This window comes from Hemiscyllium ocellatum, chromosome 32, assembly GCF_020745735.1.
Source record: "Hemiscyllium ocellatum isolate sHemOce1 chromosome 32, sHemOce1.pat.X.cur, whole genome shotgun sequence".
Lineage (NCBI taxonomy): Eukaryota > Metazoa > Chordata > Chondrichthyes > Orectolobiformes > Hemiscylliidae > Hemiscyllium > Hemiscyllium ocellatum.
Genome location: NC_083432.1, coordinates 48,527,162 through 48,550,577, shown reverse-complemented (window position 1 = coordinate 48,550,577; position 23,416 = coordinate 48,527,162). Strand labels below are relative to the sequence as shown.

Here is a 23,416-nt window from a genome sequence, read left to right as displayed (position 1 = left end):
CTCTGGATTCTCATTATCTCATTTCTGAAGGCTTCCCATTTTCCAGCTGTCCCTTTACCTGCGAACATCTGCCTCCAATCAGCTTTTGAAAGTTCTTGCCTAACACCATCAAAATTGGCCTTCCTGCAACTTAGAACTTCAACGTTTAGATCTGGTCTGTCCTTTTTCATCATTATTTTAAATCTAATAGAATTATGGTGCTGTCCCCAAAGTGCTCCCCCACTGACACCTCAGTCACCTGCCCTCCCTTATTTCCCAAGAGTAGGTCAAATTTGCACCTTCTCTAGTAAGTACATCCACATACTGAAGCAGAACATTTTCTTGTACACACTTAACAAATTCCTTTCCCTCTAACCCTTAACACTATGGCAGTCCCAGAGTATATTTAGAAAGTTAAAATACCCTATATAACCACCCTATTATTTTTACAGATAATTGAGACTTTCTTACAAGTTTGTTTCTCAATTTCCATCTGACTATTAGGGGGTCTATAATACAATCCCAATAAAGTGATTATCCCTTTCTTATTTCCCAGTTCCACCCAAAAAACTTCCCTGGATGGCTTTCTGGGACTATCTTCCCTCAGTACGGCTGCAATGTTATCCCTTATCAAAAACACCACTCCCACTCCTCTCTTGCCTCCTTCTCTGTCCTTCCTGTAGCATTTGTATCCTGGAACATTAAGCTGCCAGTCCCGCCCATCCCCGAGCCATGCATGTTTCTGTAATTGCTATGACGTTCTAGTCCTAACCATGTCCTGAGTTCATCTGCTTTCCCTGTTAGGCCTCTTGTATTGTAATAAATGCAGTTTAGTTTATCAGTCCTACCTTGTTCTCTGCCTAGTCCCTGCCTGCCCTGACTGTTTGATTCGCCTTTGTTCTCAACTGTTCCACTTTCAGATTGAAATCTTTAGTTTAAATCCTCCTGAACAGCTCTAGCAAATCTCCCTGTCAGTATATTAGTCTCCTTCCAATTTAGGTGCAATCCATCCTTCTTGTATAAGTTACTTCTACCCCAAAAGAACTTCTGATGATCAAGAATTGTAAATCCTTCTCCCATAGACCAGCTCCTCTGCCATGCATTCATTTGCTCTATCCTCCTATTCCTGCCCTCACTAACTCATAGCACAAGGAGGAATCCAGATATTACTACTCTTGAGGACCTCCATTTAAATTCCTGCCGAACTCTCTGTAATCTCCCTTCAGAATCTCAACCTTTTCCTTTCCGATGTCATTGGTTCCAATGTGGACCATGATCTTATGCTGGCCCCTCTCCCCCATGAGAACATTCTGCACCCTTTCGGAGACATCCTTGATCCTGGCACCAGGGAAGCAGCACACCATTCTGATTTTTTGCTGCTGGCCACAGAAATGTCTGTCTGTACCCTGGAGCACAGAGTCCCCGAATACAATTGATCTCTTGGAACCCGATGTACCCCTCATTGCTTTAGAGCCAGTCTCAATACCAGAAACCTGGCTGTTCGTGTTCCATTCCCCTGAGAATCTATCACCCTCTACATTTTCCAAAAGAGCATACCTGTTTGAAATGGGGATAGCCACAGAAGACTCCTGCACTAGCTGCCTACCTCTCTTACCTTTCCTGGTGTTAACCCATCTATGTGGCTGTATCTGAGACTTTCCCCCCTTCCTATAACTGCCATCCATCACATCCCCTTGTTCTTGTAAATTCCTCATTGCCTCTAACTGTCTCTCCAACCAATCCATTCGATCTGATAGGATTCACAACCAACGGCATTTATTGCAGATATAATCCTCAGTAACCCATGAAATCTCCTGAAACTTACATCCGACAAGAAGAGCCTATCACTCTACAAAAGGCCATTTTTGCTTCTTTCAATCTACAGACCCAGAAAATAACACGGTCTTGTTTCTCTACAAAACACTGCTCCAGGTTAAGTTAATACTTATGGCTTATATTTTAAGTTTAATCAAGAGACATATCTCAATAAAACACATCATCAAGAAAAAATGGACTCTACTCACTACTGCAGACTTACTGTAAGGCCATATTTGAAATATCCAAATATCCACAGGTTCCTCCAAGGTTAGTAGTGAATTTCACTGTTTATTTTTTTTCCCAGACACACTCTGATGTCCAGCGATACATGATGGGTGGTGGGGAATCTGAAACTCACTGCAGTTCAAAATCATACAGGACAAACAGTTCACTTGATGGATTTCACATCCATCATCTTCAACATTCTCTCCCTTCACCATTGGCAACAATGTGTACCATCTAAAAGATTAACTGTAGCAACTAATCAAGCATCCCTCGACAGCACCTTCCAAACTCACAGCCTTTACCATCCAGAAGGACATGGGCAGCAGATCCATGGGAACACCACCTCCTGCAAGTTCTCCTCCTAGCCACTCATCATCTTGACTTGGAAATATATCACCATTCCTTCAGTGTCGTTACATCAAAATCCAGGAACTCCGTAACAGCATTGTGGGAGTGTCTACATCCCAAGTATTGGAGCAGATTGAGAATGAGGAACATCCCACCGTCTCCTGGGTAGTTAGGGATGGGCAACAAACACTGGCCCAACCACTGACGCTCAAATTCCATCAACAGATTCAAAAACAAATTAACTCTCTCAAGGGCTAACATACCTTTGAAAATGTGGAGATTTCCTTAATATTGTCATACCTTCTTCAAGGTGTGCGCTTACATCTCAAAGCTCTGTCACAACCACATGCTCCTTAATCAACTGACCAGCTTGTTGCAGCGCACTCTGAATATTCCCCAAACTCAACGGCAGTGAATAAAGTCTGGTGCTGGTCCAAGTCTCTTGAGATCCAGATGACTTCAGTGTTGTCTCCTGTCGTACCATTTATTATTTGTCTGGAATAGTATGCTAGAACATGCATTTGCACAGAATATTATCACATCTCAGCAACAGCTCATGGGGCATCAGGTAAAACGAATGAGTTTGATCACTAGTTCAGGAAAGCTGTTTACCAGCACAACCTTCACAGTCTGTTCCATTTGCTCCTCCTCCCTCTGCCCACCATTTCCAGGTCTTTTCAAGAAGTCATACTTGAAAGGTTAACCCTGTTCCTCTCCCTGCAAACCTGCTAGGTTTCTCCAGCACTTTTTGTTTTTATTTCAGATCTCCAACACCTGTAGTATTTTGTTTTTAATACCAGTAGAACTACTTGGTTCTCTTCAAATGTTGGCATGGGATGGAAACAGAAAATAGGAACCGGAGTAGCTAATTTGGCATCTAGCTTGCTCCACCAAATGATATGATCATGGCGAAAAATCCAGCTCAATCCTACATTCCTGGTTTCTCTCCATAGCCTTTCATCCTGCTTTCTGTGACAGAGAATTCCACAGGCTTGCCACTCTCTGGATGAAGAGATTTCATCTCATCTCAGTCCTAAATGGCCTACCCCATGTCCTTAAACTGTTCTGGACTCTCTGATTATCAGAAACATCCTTCCTGCATTTATCCTTTTTGACCCTGTTAAAATGTCATAGCTTTGTATTATATCTTCCTTCAGTCTTCAAAACTCCACCTCACATAATCCTAACTCTTCATACTCAGCCCTGAGCCATCCCAGGAATAATCTGGTAAATCTTTGTTACACTCTCTCCATAACCAGAAAATCTGCCTCAGATAAGTAGACCATAACTGCACACAATACTCCAGGTGGGGTCTCATCTATACCCTGTACAATTGCAGCAAGACATCCCTCCTCACTTAAATATTCTCGCTATGAAGGCCAATACACCTTCCTAACCACCTACCGTACCTGCATGCTCATTTTCAGTGACTGGTACACAGCGGCACCCAAGTTTGGCTGAATTTCCAACTTTTCCAATCTATTGCCAATCAGATAATTTGCCTGCCTGATTTTGCTCCCAAAGTGGATGACCTCACATTAACCTCCCATTAGCCACATTAACCTCACATTAACCACATTATACTTCAACTGCCATGCATTTGTCCACTCACTCAACTTGTCCAAATCTGCATCTTCAGTGCCAAACTGAGCAGAGAGGCTGGAAAATCATAGAATATTCCAACAAAAAAGGCCATTCTGCCCATTGAGTCTGTGCCAGCTCTTGCAAAGATTTATCCCAGTCCCAACAGGAAACTCGATAAATTTGTCCTCTTTTAAATATCAAAATTTCACATTTAAGAATTATAGCTTTATTAATGTTTAAACGGGATATTATTTCACTGCCCTTTCAGGCACTGCATTCCAGGTCTTGACAAACCTGTGGATTTAAATGTATTTCTTCTAATAGTAAAGCAATCTTTAGCATATTTTGGAAGTTGGAAGAAAGTAAAACATGGAAATGGTTGCTTTTGAAGGCCCTAGTGAATTTTTCCACAATGTATGATCTGTAAAGTGGAGAGCTGTACAATTAATCCCTGTACATCATGAACTAGCCAGAGAATTTTCCTTGTCGTGGCAAATAATTTCCCAATTAGACTGAAGTGGTAATGTTGCCATCATTTATCCATCAGCTATGAACATTATTGCACAACAGCAAGATGGAAAGGCACTGACTCTTGCCATCGACTGACACACACAGCCAACACAAGATACACTAAAAAAAATGGTTCTCCCATATATGTTATAAATGATAGCATGGAGAGATTTCCAGCAGTAATCTAATTTTAAGATCCAGAAGATTAGATTACTGTGTTGCAATCACAACCTGGTATCCATTAATCCTGATACTGTGCTCCCTTGTGAAACTTGTGACAGGGAATATTGCTCAGTACTGTTCCTATCACAGTAATTACTCATAAAATCCCACAGCCCAACAGAAGGCCTTTCAGCCCATTGTATCTGTTTCAAAGCTATCCGGTTATTCAGCCTCTACAATCCTTCCCCAAAGCCTTGCAATCTTTTCAAGTATTAATCTAATTCCCTTTTGAAAGCTAACCAATAAATCTGTTCCCACTACCCTTTCCCAGGGAACAAATTCCACAGGGATCAGTGCTCGATTCGCTTTTATTTGTTATTTATATAAACAATTTGGCTATGAATTTAAGTGGGATAGTTAGTAGTTTGTGGATGGCACCAAAATTGGTAATAAAATCGACAATGAAGAAGCTTATCTAAGGTTATAAAGGGATCTTGATCAATTGGGCCAATGGGCTGAGGAGTGGCAGATAGATGCAAGGTGTTGCTTTTTGGTAAAATGAACAAGGGCAGGACTTATATAGTTAATGGTAGGGCCCTGGATAGTGGCATTGAACAGAGAGATCCAGGGTTTCTGGTACATTGTTCCTTGAAAGTTGTGTTACGGGAAGACAGGATGGTTAAGAAAGCATTTTGCACACTTGTCTTCATTACTCAGACCGTTGAATGGAGGAGTTGGGACATCATGTTGAGGTTGTACAGGATGTTGGTGAGGCCACACGACTGTACAGTTCTGGTCACCCTGCTGTAGGAAGGATGTTATTTTATAGGAGAGAGTTCAGAAAAGATTTACTAGGATGCTGCCGGGATGGAGGTTTTAAGTTTTGAGGACAGGCTGGGACATTTTTCACTGGAGTGTGGGAGGTTGAGGGGGTGACCTTTCAGAGGTTTAAAATCATGAAGGGCACAGATAAGGTGAATAGCAAAGGTCTTTTCTCTAGGGTAAGGGAGTTTAAAACTAGGGGACATATTTTTAAGGTGAGAGAAGAAAAATGTAAAAGTCCCCTGAGGGGCAACTTTTTCACACAGGGTGGTTCAAATGTAAAATAAACTGCCAGGGGAAGTGGTAGATGAAGGTAAAGTTACAACATCTCATAGCCATTTGGCCAGGTACATGAGTAGGAAAGGTTTAGAGGGATAAGGGCCAAATGCAGGCAAATGGAACTAGTTTAGTTTGGGAAACTTGGTTGGCATGGATGAGTTGGACTGAAGGGTCAGTTTCCATGCTGTCTGACTTTATAGTTTGACAAGTCAGATTGCTTGTTGTGGAACTAATGGAATTTATAGCACAGAAACAGGCCATTTGGCCAACTCATCCATGCTGGTATCATTGAAAGCTAACGTGCAGACTCAGCAAGCTACTAAGATGATAAATGATATATTGGCCGTCTTTACAAGAAGATTTGAGTGTAGGAGTAGAGCTGTTTTACTGCAATTGTATACAGCTTTGGCAAGACCACATCTTGACTACTATGTGAAGGTTTTGTCTCTTTATATAAGAAAATGTATAGTATCTATAGAGAGACTGCAGAAAAGATTGGGGTGGGATAATTGTCCACTAAGAAAATGGTTAAAAGATTGGGCCTTTACTGCCAGGAGTTTCAAACAGTGAGAGGTGATATCGTTCAGGGTGTACAAAATTCTCACTGTGGTTGAACCAGAAAGGATGTTTCCCCTGGCTAGCACCAGAGTCATAAAGGCAGGCCATTTCGGATTGCAAAGAGTAGGAATTTCTGCCATCAGAAGATTCGGAATCTATGGAATCATCCGCCCCAGAGAATCCCAGAAGCTGTTGTTGAAAATGTTTAAAACAGATTGTTGGATTTCTGCAAATTAAAAATATCAAGGGATGCTGGGATCCTGGAACAAAATGATTTTAAACAGAAGCTCAGTCCTGATCTAATTAAATGGTGGAGTAGGCTCAAAGGGCTGAATGGATTCCTATTTCTTATGTTCCACGTGAGCTTTCTCCAGCTGTAACTCTGTTCTTTTATTTCTGTCTCCTTAAAGTGCTGTTCTTTTTAATTCACTTGTAGGACATGAGCATCACTGGCTGGGCCAACATTTATTGCCTATCCGTAGTTGCCCTTTGAGAAGCTGGTGGTGAGTTGCCTCTTGAACCGCAGCAGTCCATGTGCTGTAGGTAGACCCACAATTTTCCTTAATTTCCCCAATGGATTTATCTTCCCTTTATGGCCGCTAATTCCACTCTTGCTTATAAATGGAAACTTTTTTTTAACCTCTACTTCATCAAATCCCCCATAACGACCTCTGTCAGGTCACCACTGTCTTCTCCTTCCAACAGGAGAAAGCCATAGCCCTGTCCAGCCTTTTGTCATTATTATTAAACCTCTCAGTTCTGCCATCATCCTTTCCTGTGATTTCTGCAATACCTAGATACCCTTTTTTTTACCGTATGGAGATAGGAACTACACACGTAATGGCATGGCATTAAGGTTCTACTGGAATTCATATCTTTCCAAGGTGGGCATAACTTTTCAATTCTGTTCCTGATCCTCAATCATTGCTCTGACAATATGGTTTTGAAGGTATCATTACAGGTGATGGAAGAATAATCTACCTGTGAGCTGACAGTGAAGTCTCACTCCATCTCTGCCAGAACCTCGCCTAAATTATCACTTCTAGGAGAGCTCTCTGGGTCAAGACTGGATATCCTTTTTTCATTCTTTGACAGGATATAGACGTTGCTGACAAGACCAGTGTTTATTGCCTGTCCCTCAATGTCCTTAAGAAGCTGGTGTGAGCTGCCTTCTTGAGCCACTGTAGTCCATGTGCTGTGGGTTGACTCTCAATGCCATTAGAGAGGGAATTCCAGGATTTTGACCCAGTGACGGTGAAGGGATGGTGATATAGTTCCAAGTCAGGATGGTGAGTGGCTTGGAGGGGAACTTACTGGGGTGGTGTCCCCATGTATCTGCTGTTCTTGTCCTTCGAGGCATCGTGGTTTAGAAGATGCTTTTGGAGGACCCTGGGATAGTGTTAGGGAAGTTATGAAGGGAGAGGTTTTACATTGCTGCCACTGTAAGAAGGGAATGGAAGGTCAATGTTTAAGGTTATGAATTTGAATGCTTTGATTGGAATGTGTCAAGCTTCTTCTGTCTTATCAGAGCTGCACCCATCCATGTAAGTGGGAAGTATTCCATAACACTCCTGACTTGTGCTTCTCAATATTCTGGCAAAATGTGAAATGAATATTGACAAGACCATGTGTGAGAACTGGAGTGAGAATTACCACGATGTGTCCAGTTGAACAAGAGTTGACTTGAATTATAAAAAACCGAAGTTACAACCAAACTACAGAAGCATCTGATGAACAGTTTGATTTTTCCAGCAAAGTACAATGAGACAAGGATCTTTACAAATTCTGTTCTAAAAATAATTCCAGTCACTGCCAGCAATGTGATGTCAAGGCATAATTGACTGGAATGATTACCTAATCGTGGGGGTGTAGCTCAGTGGTAGAGCATTTGCCTGCAGATCACAAGGTCCCCAGTTCAAATCTGGGTGCCCCCTTTATTCTTGATCAGTTTTTCAAGGATCTTCCATTACCCATTCTGCACAGGGAACACTTTGGAAAGGGTGTTTTATGGGTGGCTCAGTGGTTAGCACTGCTGCCTCACAGTGCCAGAGACCTGGGTTCAATTCCCACCTCAGGCGACTCTCTGTGTGGAGTTTGCACATTCTCCTCGTGAGTGCGTGGGTTTCCTCCCACAGTCCAAAACTGTGCAGGTTAGTTGGATTGGCCACGCTAAATTGCCCGTAGTGTTAGGTGAAGAGTTAAATGTAGGGGAATGAGTCTGGGTGGGTTGTGCTTCGGCGGGTCGGTGTGGACTTGTTGGGCCAAAGGGCCTGTTTCCACACTGTAAGTAATCGAATCTAATCTAATGTCTGGCTTGGATATGTGATGTCACTACATACAGCACAGATAATAAGGCTTAAAAACATCAAAGCCACAAACAAAAGCAGAAATTGATGGAGATACTCAGTGGGTCTGGCAGCATCTGTGGAGAGAAAGCAGAATTAATGTTATAGATCCCATGACTCTTCATCAGAATACAGTTTCCATTTTTGTTTCAGATCTTCAATATCCACAGTTCTTTTATTGTAGATGCAAAACTAAGGTGTTCAGTTACTGTTCATTATCAGTGACAGCAAATAGAAGCAAAAATAGCAACAAAAATGCAGAGGTGTTCAGTTTTTTTTAAAAAATGATGGTATTTAGTATATATTTAATATAATATTTTATTTAATATGGAAATAATGATTTTTATTTCGTGGTTTAACTCAATAAGGGCTAAGCTTTAAAGTTTGACACCAATGGATTGTATAGTACAACAAATTAGGCATCCATCTCCGCTGAATCCCATTGTTAACATGCTGGGGCAATGTTCTCTCTCATTTTGCTTTCTTCTGTTTGGATATCTGAGGTCTATGTGCAGCAGCGAGTTCTGGAACCGGAAGTCAAGGTTGCAATCTGTGTCAGTATCTGATCACTGTTCACGGAGGGTGACAGCAGCTGCAGGCACTTAAAGGAATGTTACCCAAGGGCTAGACTAGAAACTGAACTGGACCAGCTGGATAAATACTGTAGCTACAAGAGCAAGTCAGAAACTGGGAATTCTGTGGTGAGTAACTTAACGCCCATCTCCCTGAACCCTGCCCACCATCGAAGGTAAAGGAGAGAGAGAGAGAGAGAGACACCACTGGTGGTGGTTTAACCTGAGGGTCACCACTCCTCAGGCGAGGGGAGAGATTAAATTGAATTGAATTAGCTTTATTGTCACGTATACTCACATGAGTACAGTGAAAGGTTTACAAGACACCACTTATAGCAGCATCACATTTACAAGGTACCTAGGTACAATCCTTAGTTACAGAATAGAGAAATGACGAAAACAAGTTACACCTATACATTGTAAAACTACAAGTTACAGCTATACACTGTACAACTTCAGGTTACAGCTATACACTGTACAGCTACAAGTTACAGCTATACACTGTACAACTTCAGGTTACAGCTATACACTGTACAGCTACAGGTTACAGCTATACACTGTACAGCTACAGGTCAGAAAGCTGGAAGGTTCATTTCCAGACATTTCGTCACACTACTAGGTAACATCTTCAGTGGGCCTCTGGGCAAAGCATTGCTAATGATTCCTGCTTTCTATTTATATGTTTGGGTTTCTTTGGGTTGGTAATGTCATTTCCTGTGGTGATGTCATTTCCTGTTATTTTTCTCAAGTGGTGGTAGATGGGGTCTCACTCGATGTGTTTTTTGATAAAGTTCCGGTTAGAATGCCATGCTTCTAGGAATTCTCGTGCATGTCTCTGTTTGGCTTATCCTAGGGTGCACGTGTTGTCCCAGTTGAAGTGATGTTCTTCCTCATCCATATGTGAGGATACTAGTGAGAGAGGGCCATGTTGTTTTGTGGCTAGTTGATGTTCATGTATCCTGGTGGCTAGTTTTCTGCCTGTTTGTCCAATGTAGTGTTTGTTACAGTTCTTGCACAGTATTTTGTAAATGACATTAGTTTTGCTTGTTCTCTGTATAGGGTCTTTCAGGTTCATTAGCTGCTGTTTTAGTGTGTTGGTGGGTTTGTGGGCTACCATGATACCAAGGGATCTGAGTAATCAGGCAGTCATTTCCAAGATGTCTTTGATCTAGGGGAGAGTGGTTAGGGTTTCTGGACATGTTTTGTCTGCTTGTTTGGGTTTGCTGCTGAGAAATTGGCAGACTGTGTTCATTGGGTACCCGTTCTGTTTGAATACACGGTATAGGTGATTTTCCTCTGCTCTGCATAGTCCCTCTGTGCTGCAGTGTGTGGTGGCTCATTGAAATAATGTTCTGATGCAGCTTCTTTTGTGGATATTGGGTGATCGCTTCTGTAGTTCAGTATTTGGTCTGTTTGTGTTGTTTTCCTGTAAACACTGGTTTGAAGTTGCCCATTGGCTGTTCGTTCTACTGTGAGATCTCGGAATGGCAGTGTGTTGTTGTTTTCCTCCTGTTTAGTGAATTTTATGCCAGTAAGGGTATTATTAATGGTCTTGAAGGTTTCCTCTAATTTGTTTTGTTTATTGATGATAAAGGTGTCATCCACGTAGCGGACCCAAAGTTTGGGTTGGATGGTTGGCAGAGCAGTTTATTCGAGTCTCTGCATTACTGCCTCTGCTAAGAATCCTGATATCAGAGATCCCATACAGTTCAGGAAAGACACCACTTCAACTGGGACAACACATCCATCCTGGGACAAGCCAAACAGAGACATGCATGAGAATTCCTAGAAGCATGGCATTCCAACAGGAACTCCATCAACAAACGCATCGAGTTAGACTCCATCTACCAGCCCCTGAGTAAAAGAACAGGAAATGACATCACCACAAGAAATGACATCACCAACCCAAAGAAACCCAAGCATATAAATAGAAAGCAGGAATCATCAGCAGTGCTTCACCCAGAGGTCCACCCTACCTAGTAGGGTGACGAAACATCTGAAAATGAACCTTTCACCTCAGCGAGCAAACCTACATCCAGAACCTCAACCTGAGTTACAAGCCTTCTCAAAACTCACAGGTCAGAATGTCAGCAAAATAGTACGTTCAAAAGGCAAACTTCCCAGTCTCTGTCCCAGAGCTCTCTGCAGCAGACCCGCACAGGGGTATCCACGTGGTCTGACCACTGGCTGCCACTGCACTCTGCACTGGGCCGTGAGGTGGAGGAGAATGCCATGTGGAAACCTTGAGTGATGTGGAAATTGAATCCACATAGTTGGCATCACTGCATCTGAAGAAGGGCTCATGCCCGAAACGTCGACTCTCCTGCTCCTTGGATGCTGCCTGACCTGCTGCGCTTTTCCAGCAACACATTTTCAGCTCTGATCTCCAGCATCTGCAGTCCTCACTTTCTCCTATCACTCTGCATCTCAAACCAGCCATCCAGCAACTGAGAGTACAGATTTCCCCCAGCTCCACTCTCATACCACTATCCACCATATACTAGACATAAGCGAGACTCGATGGACAGAATGACCTCCTCCTCCCTTTGTGATTCAATATTCCTGAGTGAGTGCAACTCCAAAAACACTCAAAAAGCTCAATGACATACAGGTCAATGCTCTCCATCCATTGCCTTAAACCTTCAATCCCTATACTGCTGACGTACAATCACAGCTGAGCGTACCATCTACAATATGCACTCGGCCCAACCAGTCCACACCGACCCTCTAAAGAGTAACTCACCCAGACCCATTTCCCTCTGACTAATGCACCTAACACTATGGGCAATTTAGCATGGCCAATTCACCTGACCTGCACATCTTTGGACTGTATGAGGAAACCGGAGCACTCGGAGGAAACTCACGCAGACACAGGGAGAATGTGCAAACTCCACACAAACAGTCATCTGTGGCAACCCCTCAAGGCTCCATTGTTAACACCTTCCAAATCCTCAATTTCTACCACCCAGAAGGTCAAGGGCAACAGATACATGAGATCACCACCAAGTTCCCCTCCAAACTGCTCACCATCCATACTGTATAACACTGTTCCTGCAATGTTACTGGGTCAGAATCCTCTATCTCCATAAGGGCATTGTGGACCTAACCTACAGCATGTGCACTACAGTGGTGTAATAAAGTAGCTCAGTGCCACCTTCCCTAGGGCAATTAGGGATGGGCAATAAATGCTGGACTAACCAGCAATGCTCACACCCCAGGAAATGATGAAAAGAGGTGATGCAAACACTTGCTTTTTATGTTATCATGTATTTACACAGAAAACTCAGTAAATGTCAGCACCAGAAGGAAACAGCTACATCATAAAGTACAACAACTTCAATTGATGGAGCACCTACAGTGAAATATCTCAAGCCACTTCGAAGAAAAGTAACCAGACAAGATTTCACAGCAGGACTTGTAAATGCGAAAGAACATTTTCAAATCAAGGTATTGCCAGAGCGAGAGTGCATGCAGTTCAGTGAGTGCAGCAGTTTGTGAGTGAATGGGATCTGGTTACAGAGTTTTGGATTGAGCCACTGTTTAAGGTGGGTGACATTGTTGAAAGCCAGCAGTACAGTGAACTAATCAAGGTAACAAAGGTAGAAATGGTAATGTTTTCTATCAACTTGTTCAGGCATGATATGACTCACCTTGGAGCAGGTGGGATTTAATCTCGGGTCTCCTCACCCAGAGGGAGGAACATTACAAAATGGAAACATAGAAGACAGAAGCAGGAGAGTGATTTGACCCCTCGAGCCTGCTCTGTCATTCACTGTGATCATAGTTGATCATCAAGCTCAGTACTCTAACCCTGCTCTCCTCCCATAATCTTCGAGGAGAAAGTGAGGTCTGCAGATGCTGGAGATCAGAGCTGAAAATGTGTTGCTGGAAAAGCGCAGCAGGTCAGGCAGCATCCGAGGAACAGGAGATTCGACATTTCGGGCATTCCTGAAGAAGGACTTATGCTCGAAACGTCAAATCTCCTGTTCCTTGGATGCTGCCTGACCTGCTGCGCTTTTCCAGCAACACATTTTCAGCTCCTCCCATAAACCCATGGTGCCTTTAGCCATCAGAGCTGCATCTATCTCCTTATTGAAAATACGGCTGGCCTCAGCTGCTTTCTGTAGCAGTGAATTCCACAGGCTCCCCATTCTCTGGGTGAAGAAGCTTCTCTTCATCTGCACCACAGGAGCCCTAAGGCAACAAGAGGTATGGTTGAGGACAGTAGTGGAGGATTTAATTGAGCATCCTGATGAGGAATCCATTTAAGTGTTCACCTAGTGACACAGGTGAAAAGTGCACATTTGGGCATTGGGTTCGCATTGGATCAGAATCACTAGTACAGCTGACCATTGATGGATCAGCAAAGGGTCACAGAGACAATGCTGGTGTCTCTAGAATTACCAAATAGTCCATACGTTATAAGGGGGTGGAGAGTGCTACGGTGAAGGGAATTGTCTATCTGACTGTAATGTGCTGAGGAGCACTGCAGCTGCTGGCGATCAGAGTCAAGAGTATGATGCTGGAAAAGCACAGCTGGTCAAGCAGCATCCGAGGAGCAGGAGAGGCGACATTTTGGGCAAGAGCCCATCATCAGGAATAGACTTGTGGCCTGGGGGAGCTGAGAGATAAATGGGACGGGGGTGGGGTTGGGGGGGAGGTAGCTGAGAATGCAATAGGTTGATGAAGGTGGGGAGAAGGTCATGGCTGGTTATAGAGAAATGCGAATGGAAGGCTTAAAAACAGAAAAAGGATCTTTTTTGTAAGAACTGGAGGTTGGCCCCTCAAGTCTGTTCATTCAATTTGATGATCACAGATGTCTTATGTTTTATCTCCACATCTCTCCATTATCCCTGAATACCTTATCAGCCAAAAATCTATCGCTCTCAGTCCTGAATATTCTCAACAACTGAGCATTGGCAGGTCTCTAGGATATAGAATTCTGAAGGTGCAGAACCTTTGACATCATCCTTCTGCTGCTCCTGTTAAATTCTCACCTTGTCAGCGTGTCTGATACAAACCTTTACAACTGGGGGAGAGCTCAGTGAAGGGGCTAGGTGTATCCACCCAGGATCCCTGCACCTTGCCCCATTCACCCTGCAGATGTTGGCTGACCTTAAGATGGAACTGGCATCCCAACATTAGGCAGGAGGGGAGGCAGTGGGGGGGGGGGAACCCGCAGGAGGAGGAGATTTTGTTTTAAAGAAAACTTTCCAAACCAGAACATAAGGTTCACATACAGTGAGATGTGAGCCCGTTGTTTTCTTATTTGTCTCCACAGTGGGAGGACTGGATGAAGCATGACACTTGACAATGAAGTCAGCAGTGAGTGTGAGTGTGGAATGAGCTGCCTTCAGCTCAGCGCCTCTGGTTCATGCAGAGAGAGAGAGAGAGAGGGAGAGAGAAAATAAAATGGCAAGTGCAATAACGCAGTGGGCAGCTGTGAAATAAACTGCACAGAGGCAGATACAGAGAGCCAGTAAATTGCCAGACTAAGTATAAATGGCTATGCAATGTGAAGTGTGAGGGCATAAGGAGGAGAGCCCTTGTCAGATTGTAATGAAAAGCATCGCAAAGTGTGAAATACCTTATGAATTGATTTTTGTGTGTGTGTAATTAATTGGCCAGTCAGAGACGCTGATCGTCATGCAGGAGTGCACACTCGGTTTTTGGACTCATTCATTTGAGTGCTAACAGTTCGAGTATTAGCTCTGACAACAATGAATTGTTCTGCTTATGGGTTGTAACAGTTTGAAATTACATAGTAGCTCCTGGCCGCGACGTTACTGAGCAGGGAGAGGAAGCTCCGGAGTGATGGCTGCCTCCACAGTTTTGGCCTCAGTGTTCCTATTGGACAGGGGGGTAGCCGGAGAAAATTAAGAATCCCAACAGGATTCTGAGGCAAGTGATTAGATCACAAGTGACATGAGACCTCAGCAAATACTGCAGAAACATCCTTAATATTTACATTTTTTTAAAAATGCAGCATCCCTCCTCTGACCCTGGATTTTTTTCGTGTTTGGAAGGCACAGGTCAATCCCACTCCCCACCCCTCCCCCCACTCCCAAAAGCACTGACCTTGTTTAGCAGATTCTAGATTTTCCTGATGAAGGGCTTTTGCCCGAAACATCGACTCTCCTGCTCCTCAGATGCTGCCTGACCTGCTGCGCTTTTCCAGCATCACTCTAATCTAGACTCTGATCCCCAGCATCTGCAGTCCTCACTTCTGCCTTGTTTAGCAGATTGTCAAGGTCCCGAGGAATGAGAGGTTGAACGAAAAATTAAGAGTTTTTACAGTCTTTGGCAACCCCAGCATATCCCGACGCTCAGCAGAGCCAACGAACAAGACTTTTTGAAGGGTAGTTGCTGTTGTAATTCAGGAAACTGAGCAGTCAGTGTGTGCACAGCAAGATCCCACAATCACCAATGTGATGATGACTGGATCAGCTGTTTTCAGTGAGGTAGGATGAGGGGATAAACATTGAACATACTCCCCTGCTTATCTTCAAAATGTTTCCATGGAATATAAACAAGAGGAGGCCACTCAGCCCTGTGAGCCCTCTCCGCCATTCTGTAAGATGATTGGCTGTTCTGATTTTGACCCAACATTCCTGCATAGCCCAGAGAATCTTTCATGTTCTCGGTAATCTATCTACCCTTGCCATAAACATGTCTAAAAGTCCTCCATCCACTGCCTTTTTTTAAACATTCATGGGACATCGATATCACTGGCTAGCAGTTATTGCCCATCCCCAATTGTCCGGAGTGCAGTTGAGAGTCAACCACATTACTTTGGGTCTGGAGTTACATGGAGACCAGACCAGATAAGGATGGCAGTTTCCTTTCCTGAAGAACATTAGTGAACTAGATGGGTTTTTCCAACAATCGGCAGTAGTTATAGAGTCGTAGAGATGTACAGCATGGAAACAGACCCTTTGGTCCAACCCATCAAAATGCGAGGTGCTGCATTTTGGTAAAGCAAATCTTAGCATGACTTACGCACTTAATGGTAAGGTCCTAGGGAGTGTTGTTGAACAAAGAGACCTTGGAGGGCAGATTCATAGCTCCTTGAAAGTGGAGTTGCAGGTAGATAGGGTAGTGAAGGCGCCGTTTGGTATGCTTTCCTTTATTAGTCAGAGTATTGAGTACAGGAGTTGGGAGGTCATGTTGCGGCTGTACAGGACATTGATTAGGCCACTGTTGGAATATTGTGTGCAATTCCGGTCTCCTTTGAATGGACATGATTAGACTCTTCACCCGTGATTTATATTGAATTCAAATTCCACCATCTACCATGACACAACTTGAACCTGTGTCTCCAGAACATTTCGTGGATCTCTAGATTAATAGTCTTGTGATAATCCCACTAAATCAATTTGAACAAGGGAATTCCAACCCTCTGAGAGAGTCTTTTCCATCTATCTGACAGAGCAGAGATATTGGCTTAATGTTCGATGTGATACCTCAGACAGTGCAGTTACGGTCACAGTGCTATGCCAGCTGGATCCAGTGCCTGCACTGGGGCATGGTCAGGATATCCTGGTTCTGAGGTGGCAGCGATGCCCCAGTGAGTCACAGCTGCCTGGGGAAATGTGCAGACAGTTAGTCATGTATCCCAGTATCAGATCCCACATGGGGACGTGGAAAGTGGACAGTCAGATTTAAAACGGCGGTTTATTGACAATGTAGATTACTTACTTACTTACAGTGTGGAAACAGGCCCTTGTGAATAGAATTCCTTCTGAATTCGCTTTGCCCTGATGATCACAGTAATGCAGCAGGAACAGAGTGCACACTCACAAGGGACTGCAGTCTCTCTCATCCTCTCACTTTCTGACAAACCTTTAGATTAAATTCACTCAGAGTGAAAATAGATTTTCACTTTCGGGAGCAGGAAGATCTTGGTGTCCAGTTACCGCGCTGGAAGGCAATCACTAACAGCCGGGTCATATACAAATGGCACAAAGGGGTGAGTAGTTTCAGCGACGGCATCGAATGGGTATCAGGCACTGAATAACCCCTGGGTCTCTGTGACAGTGAGCTGCACAGTGCAGAAAGAAGGAGCAACCTACATTTGTATAGAACCTTTCACAACCTCAGCATGTTCACAGCCAATGAAGTACTTTGTAAAGTGCTACCCCTGCTGTAAAATAGGCAACACATCAGTCCAACCTTGCACAGCAAGCCCCCACAGAGAATCATGTGACAGTGCCCAGATCATCTTGCTGTTTGTTGAAGGGTAAGTATTGGCCAGGGCACCAGTGATAACTGCCTTGCTGTTCACTACACAACAGATATTGGGATCATCGCAAGAGGACTGATGAGGCTGTGGTTTAACATCTCACTGGAAAGGTGACGCCTCCAACACTGCAGCACCCCTGCAACAGGAGAGTCAGCCTGAATGTGATGCTCAAGCCGCCTGCGGTAAGGGCCATAAATCTCTAAATGATGTGGTTCACGTGCCAGGCTTCTTGCCTCCAATGCAGGACCAGAACAGAAGGGTGAAGCTGCGGTGCAGTACTGAGGGGGTGCTGCAGGGCTGCAGCTGCTGTCCTCAGGATGAAAGCTTACACTGAGGGTCCAATTTGCCTGCTCAGCTGGGAACGAAACCCATGTCACAGGATCTCGAAGGAGAGCAGGAGAGTTTGTCTGAGTCCTGGCCAACATGGATCCCTCAAACAAAATCAGGAAAGCAGATTACCAGGTCGTGTCAGATTGCAGTTTAAGGGAGCTGACTGTATACGTTTTACAGCACGTTAGGAACATTTCATTGGCTGCACCATCCTGTGGCTGTGAGAGGCTTCGAGAGATGAGGGGAGGGAAACTCAATAAAAGAAGAAAAATATTCAGTCTGCAGTTGAGTTTTTTAATGCAAGGCCATGAACCAGGAAGCTTGGAGACTGTTGCAAGGATGAGAGAAACCATTCAGAGATAAACAGTGCCTGCAGATGATAAAACACAAGTCATGTGCAGCCAGTCCTCCTCGGGCTGCCTAATCACCCCATTACTCAGCACCGTCAGCTGCAGTGGACAGTGACCTCTCCTAATGAGCTCACCACATTCTAGCTCCTCATCCAAACACAGCTCCAGCAGCTGCCTTTGTTGTGCAGCTCAGTCCTTCCCTTTTCATTATCAGCCCTGACTTCCCATGTGGAACCTTGGTTATCCAGAGAGGCAGGGAGTTTGAATTTATTTGCTGCAAAGAGAAGATGGATCCAAAACGATTGCCCTGGTAGGAATCGTGCTCACACAGAGGAATAAAAGGTGCAGCACTCTGAAACTTCATCAGGAGCATCAGGTCAGCAATAATCATCAAAATGGGAAGGTGGATTTTACCTCATCGACCTCATCAATGTTGCATTGATTAAAATAAAGATGGAGATTTATGTAGCACCTTTCACAATCTGATAACATCCCCAAATGTTTTATACTTTCTGAAGTGTGGTCACTGTTGTAATGTCAGAATCATAGACACAGTAAGATCCCACAAACAGCAACTTGATAATCACCAGCCAGTCAAATTTAGTCAAATCAAACAATCTGGCAATCTGAGACATAAACAAGTTGCTGGAGAAACTCAGCAGGTGTGGCAGCATCTGTGGAGAGAAAAAAACAGTTAATTTCAGAGTCACTCGACTCGAAATGTAAACTGTGTTTCTCTTTTCACAGATGTTGCCAGACATGCTGAATTTCTCCAGCAATTTCTGCTTTTGAATCTAATTTAATGATGTTGGTTGAGGTCAGGACATCAGGGAGAACTCTTCAAATCAAGCATTGGGAATTTTTACACCGCCTCAGTTTAACATCTCATCTGAAATACTATAACACACTCTCAGCACTGTACTGAGGCGGTGTACACTGTACTGTACTGCCTGAAGCCCTATCAGGGTAAGGATCCAAACACCAAACCTGGAGGTGCCAGTGTTGGACTGGGGAGGACAAGGTCAGAAATCATATACCCCAGGTTATAATCCAACAGACATATTTAAAATCACATGCTTTCGGAGCGCTGACCAGGTCACCTGACAAAGGAGCAGGCTCCAAAACCTTGTGATTTCAAATAAACCTGTTGGTTTATAACCTGGTATCGTATGACTTGTGACTTTACTGACTGATTCTTGGTTGGCACATTGTGCCAGTGCTCACAGACGGAGCTAAGAGTGGGTGGTTATCAGAGGGCAAGATCTGATTTGTTTAGGCTGTGTCATGCAGTTGCACCATCACTGTCAATGTTCAATGGGAGGGTGGGGAGGGAGGGAAGTTAGTGGAGGATAATCCTTTAAACTGTATGCCAGCAAGGAGTCAATACCTTCGGGAATTGAATAGGGAAAATTAGCAATAAAAAAGAGGAAAGAAGACTTGAACTTGATAAAAAGAGATCATTATGTGCAACAATAGCTCTTTCTCTCACAGGTAGATAATTACACAGACAGCTACACATATTGTGATAGCTACAGAGCTAGATCCTGGCTGGAAACACTATTAGAAAACAGCTCTTTCATCTCATCAGCTCCCTCCAGCTGAAGGTTTGATGGGGCTGGAGTGGCTGCATTCTTTCAAGTGTCATTAATTTTTCAAACAGGCAATTACACCACACTGTCTCTGTCTCCTAGAGAGAACAGTTTAAATCAATCACACACAGACACACACACTCACAGAGACACACAATCTCGCTTTCTCTCTCTCTCACACACACACACACACATATAAATAGACACACACAGGCAGATGGTGAAATTTGAATTCAACCAACTCTGGAATTAAAAGCTATTCTGATGAAAACCATATAACTATTATTGATTGTTGTTAAACAAAAACAAAATCTGGTTCAATAATGTCCTTTAAAGAATGACTGTCCTCACACAGCCTTCTTTATATGTGACTCCAGATCTATCACAATGTGGGTGACTCTTAACTGTCCTCGAAAATGACCAATCAGATCAATCAGATCAAGGACTAATAGAAATGGGCAACTTCCTTGCCTGCCATACCCACGATCCATATGATGTAGGAACAGGAGGAGGCCATTCAGTCCACCATCTCTGCTCTGCCATTCAATGAGATCATGGCTGTTAAGACCATACGAAATAGGAACAAGAGTAGGCCATTTGGCCCCTCAAGTCTGCTACCCCATTCAGTAGGATCATGACTGATCTGATATTCCTCATGTCCACTTTCCTGCCCTTCCTGTAACCCTTGATTCCATTAAATAAATATATTTAATGACCCAGCCTCAATAGCAGTCTGTGAATTCCAGACTCACTCCCCTCTGAGAGGAGAGATTCCTCCTCACCTCTGTCTTCAGTGGGTGACCCTTCACTCTGAGATAATGCCCTCTGATCCCAGACTCTTCCACAAGGACAAACAACCACACATACTCTGTCAAGTCCCCTAAGAATCTTTTATATTTCATTTTTCTAAACTCCAATGGGTACAGGCCCAATCGACTCAACCTCTCCTCAGAAGACAATCCCTCCATTTCCACATCCACGTGCAGGTATACAATGCATGCACATGACAGAGAAACTCACTGAGAAAACATAGCCACTGTGAGAATAAACCATAACATAGCAAGGCTTCTTGCTCCAATACTCCCAAAGGACTGGAAGCAGTGGAGTGAGGAGATAAAGAAAATAATTTTCCAGGGGAGTTGGTATGATCTGAATTCTGAAGGGTAATTGATAACAGATTCAAATTATAACTTTGAAAAGGAGAATTCGATAAATATTTGGAATAGGAAATTGTGGGAAAGATCAGGGGTGGTGAAAGGATTTGAATAACTCTTTCAAACAACCATCAGAGATATAATGGCTGAATGTCCTTCTTCTGATCTAACATTCTATAACTGACTGTCTTTTTGAGGAGTTCATTGATGGTTAGATTGGTTTAATATCATGAGATGTAATTGAAATTTTAAAGGATACATTACTATCAAGAAATTGGATTTGCAAATTCTACATTTTCTTTAAAACTTGAGCAGCTCTGTGTTGTATTTTTAGGCTGAAAGTATCTATGGGTTCTTTGCAGACTGATCAAAATTAATACAAGACACATGCATTTCATTATTTATTGCCTTAATCTACTTAACACATATCAGAGACAAATGCCAACCAATGAGCAAATTTTTTCACTTAAACTCCACAATATACACAGCACACATGAGGCTCACACTGCCTTCCAGCCAATGGGCTTCCCAGAGACAATGGCACATGGAGTTCGGGCTCAGATTCCACAGTCTCTCAACTCCCTCAAACTCCCGGGAGTGTGACAAAATCCCAGACATTAATACGATTCTGAGCCTGAGGTAACGTGCTGAATCTCCATTTTGTATTAACTTTAGTATTTTCCCAGCCCTCAAATACAGGTGTAAGAAACGAGTGCAATTGGCCCCATGTAGACCTGAAAAGGGATGGTTCCTATAGTGATTATAACGAGGACAGCCAGGTGAACCTCATAGAATCTGAGTTCCCTGATTGGGGCTGTTGATCTGGGCCCATCAGGGAGCCCTGGCTGACAGATATAAATATGAGTGTCTGAGGTTCTGTTCACTCTGAGAGCTGGCTCTGAGGGAGCTGGATCAGTGTCAGGGACTCTCCATGTGTAAATAAAGGGGGACTTGGTGATGGGATACCGGTTTCTGTAGCGTTATATCAGTTGCCTCTCAAAGTCAAGTTTCCCTTGTGTCCCCATCCTCCCAATCCCTGTTAAAACAGCCTGTTTTAGCATCAGCTCGACATTTCATATACTTTGAGAAAGTGAGGACTGCAGATGCTGGAGATCAGAGTCGAGAGTGTGGTGCTGGAAAAGCACAGCAGGTCAGACAGCATCCGAGGAGCAGGAGAATTGACATTTCGGGCATAAGCCCTTCATCAGGAAATGTACTTTCATGTACTTACCCAGCTAACTTCAATTGTCATCCCAAAAATAATTAACCTCTTAATGGTCTGGTTTGCCGATATCATTTTTAAGCCCAGTCTCTGAGCCCCATTGTCCTGGCTCTGATCCTGTTCCTGAGCTCCTGTTTCTCTCTTGGACAGTAATGACAAGGTGGGTGCTGAGGAAATGGAAGAACAACAACTTATGTTTATGTAACACCTTTAAAATAAAAAAAAATCCCAAGGTGAATTATCAAACAAGATATGACTCTGAGCCACATAAACAGTGCATTAACAACAAATCATATCCATGGATTATTTATGGATATGTTGAACTTTTAATCATGCCAATTTCTGTTTACAGTAAAAGGTGCAAAGGGACTTCAATCAGCAGTACTTCACAGGAAGAGATGCAATCGAGAATAAACTGGACTGTGGTTTCCTGTGGCTATAGAGAGAATGAAGGGTTGGCTACTGCTCTCAGCAGGACATGGCCTCCTGTGGAGTATCCCTCAAACAGCAGACATTTGAGTTTTAGCCATCTAGGAATATACAAAGTAGAAAGTTATAAATAAACTGCACTTTCTGGTCTGTGTGTGTGTTTCTGTGAATATGTAGATATTCTGCGTTTCGAATGTCACAGTTTGAAGACAGCCATTAGACACCCCTGCACTACAGGTAAAGAGAGATTCTCTCTCATATGGAGTGCTAGAAGCGAGGAATAGCCAGTAATGTCACTTTTGAGAAGGAAACAGAATAAAGTCTGTTAGCCAACTTGCAGAACCCAAAATTTTGAAATCAACTGCGTCATTTCCAATGTCAGCATTGGTGCATTACCTGAATTGATAGCCTCAACTTCCACCATCTACTCTTCATGAGACTGATCTGTATATCTTTTTACTTGTTCTCCCCTTACTCAATTCACATTTCTAATCCATGTGTATATGTGTAAAAGTTCTGTTACTCTTTTTGTATTTAGTAACTAATAAACTCACACTTTCAAATAAACTCACCTTCCTTTAACCCAGAAATCCTCATTAATTTGTAACTTTTTAAAACTTAATCACGTTTGGTTCGGGAAAAGTGGTTGAGATCTGGCCAACCAGATTGGTTACCGGGGAGAGGTGGGGTCCCTCAGTGAGATGGGGATGGGGTGTGGGGATTAATCTCTCAACATGTCCTAATTTATTCATGATTGAGTGACTGGTCAGAGAACTCTCCCTCTCCCAACTCTGTCCCATTCTAGAATCTAACCATGCTGATCCCTCCCCCTGACCCTGCCCTATCTCCCTGACCCTTGACTCTGCCCCGTCTCCCTATGAACCACTGACCCTGACCC

General features: G+C 43.4%; 1 long non-coding RNA gene across 1 annotated transcript; it reads left to right on the top strand.

Moving 5' to 3' along the window:
* The first annotated feature begins 9,042 nt into the window (after positions 1 to 9,042).
* Positions 9,043 to 22,591, top strand: LOC132831020 (uncharacterized). The gene is made up of 3 exons (XR_009646468.1): positions 9,043 to 9,331; positions 12,481 to 12,649; positions 22,442 to 22,591. It is a non-coding gene; the product is annotated as an uncharacterized LOC132831020 (long non-coding RNA).
* The last annotated feature ends 825 nt before the right edge of the window (positions 22,592 to 23,416 follow it).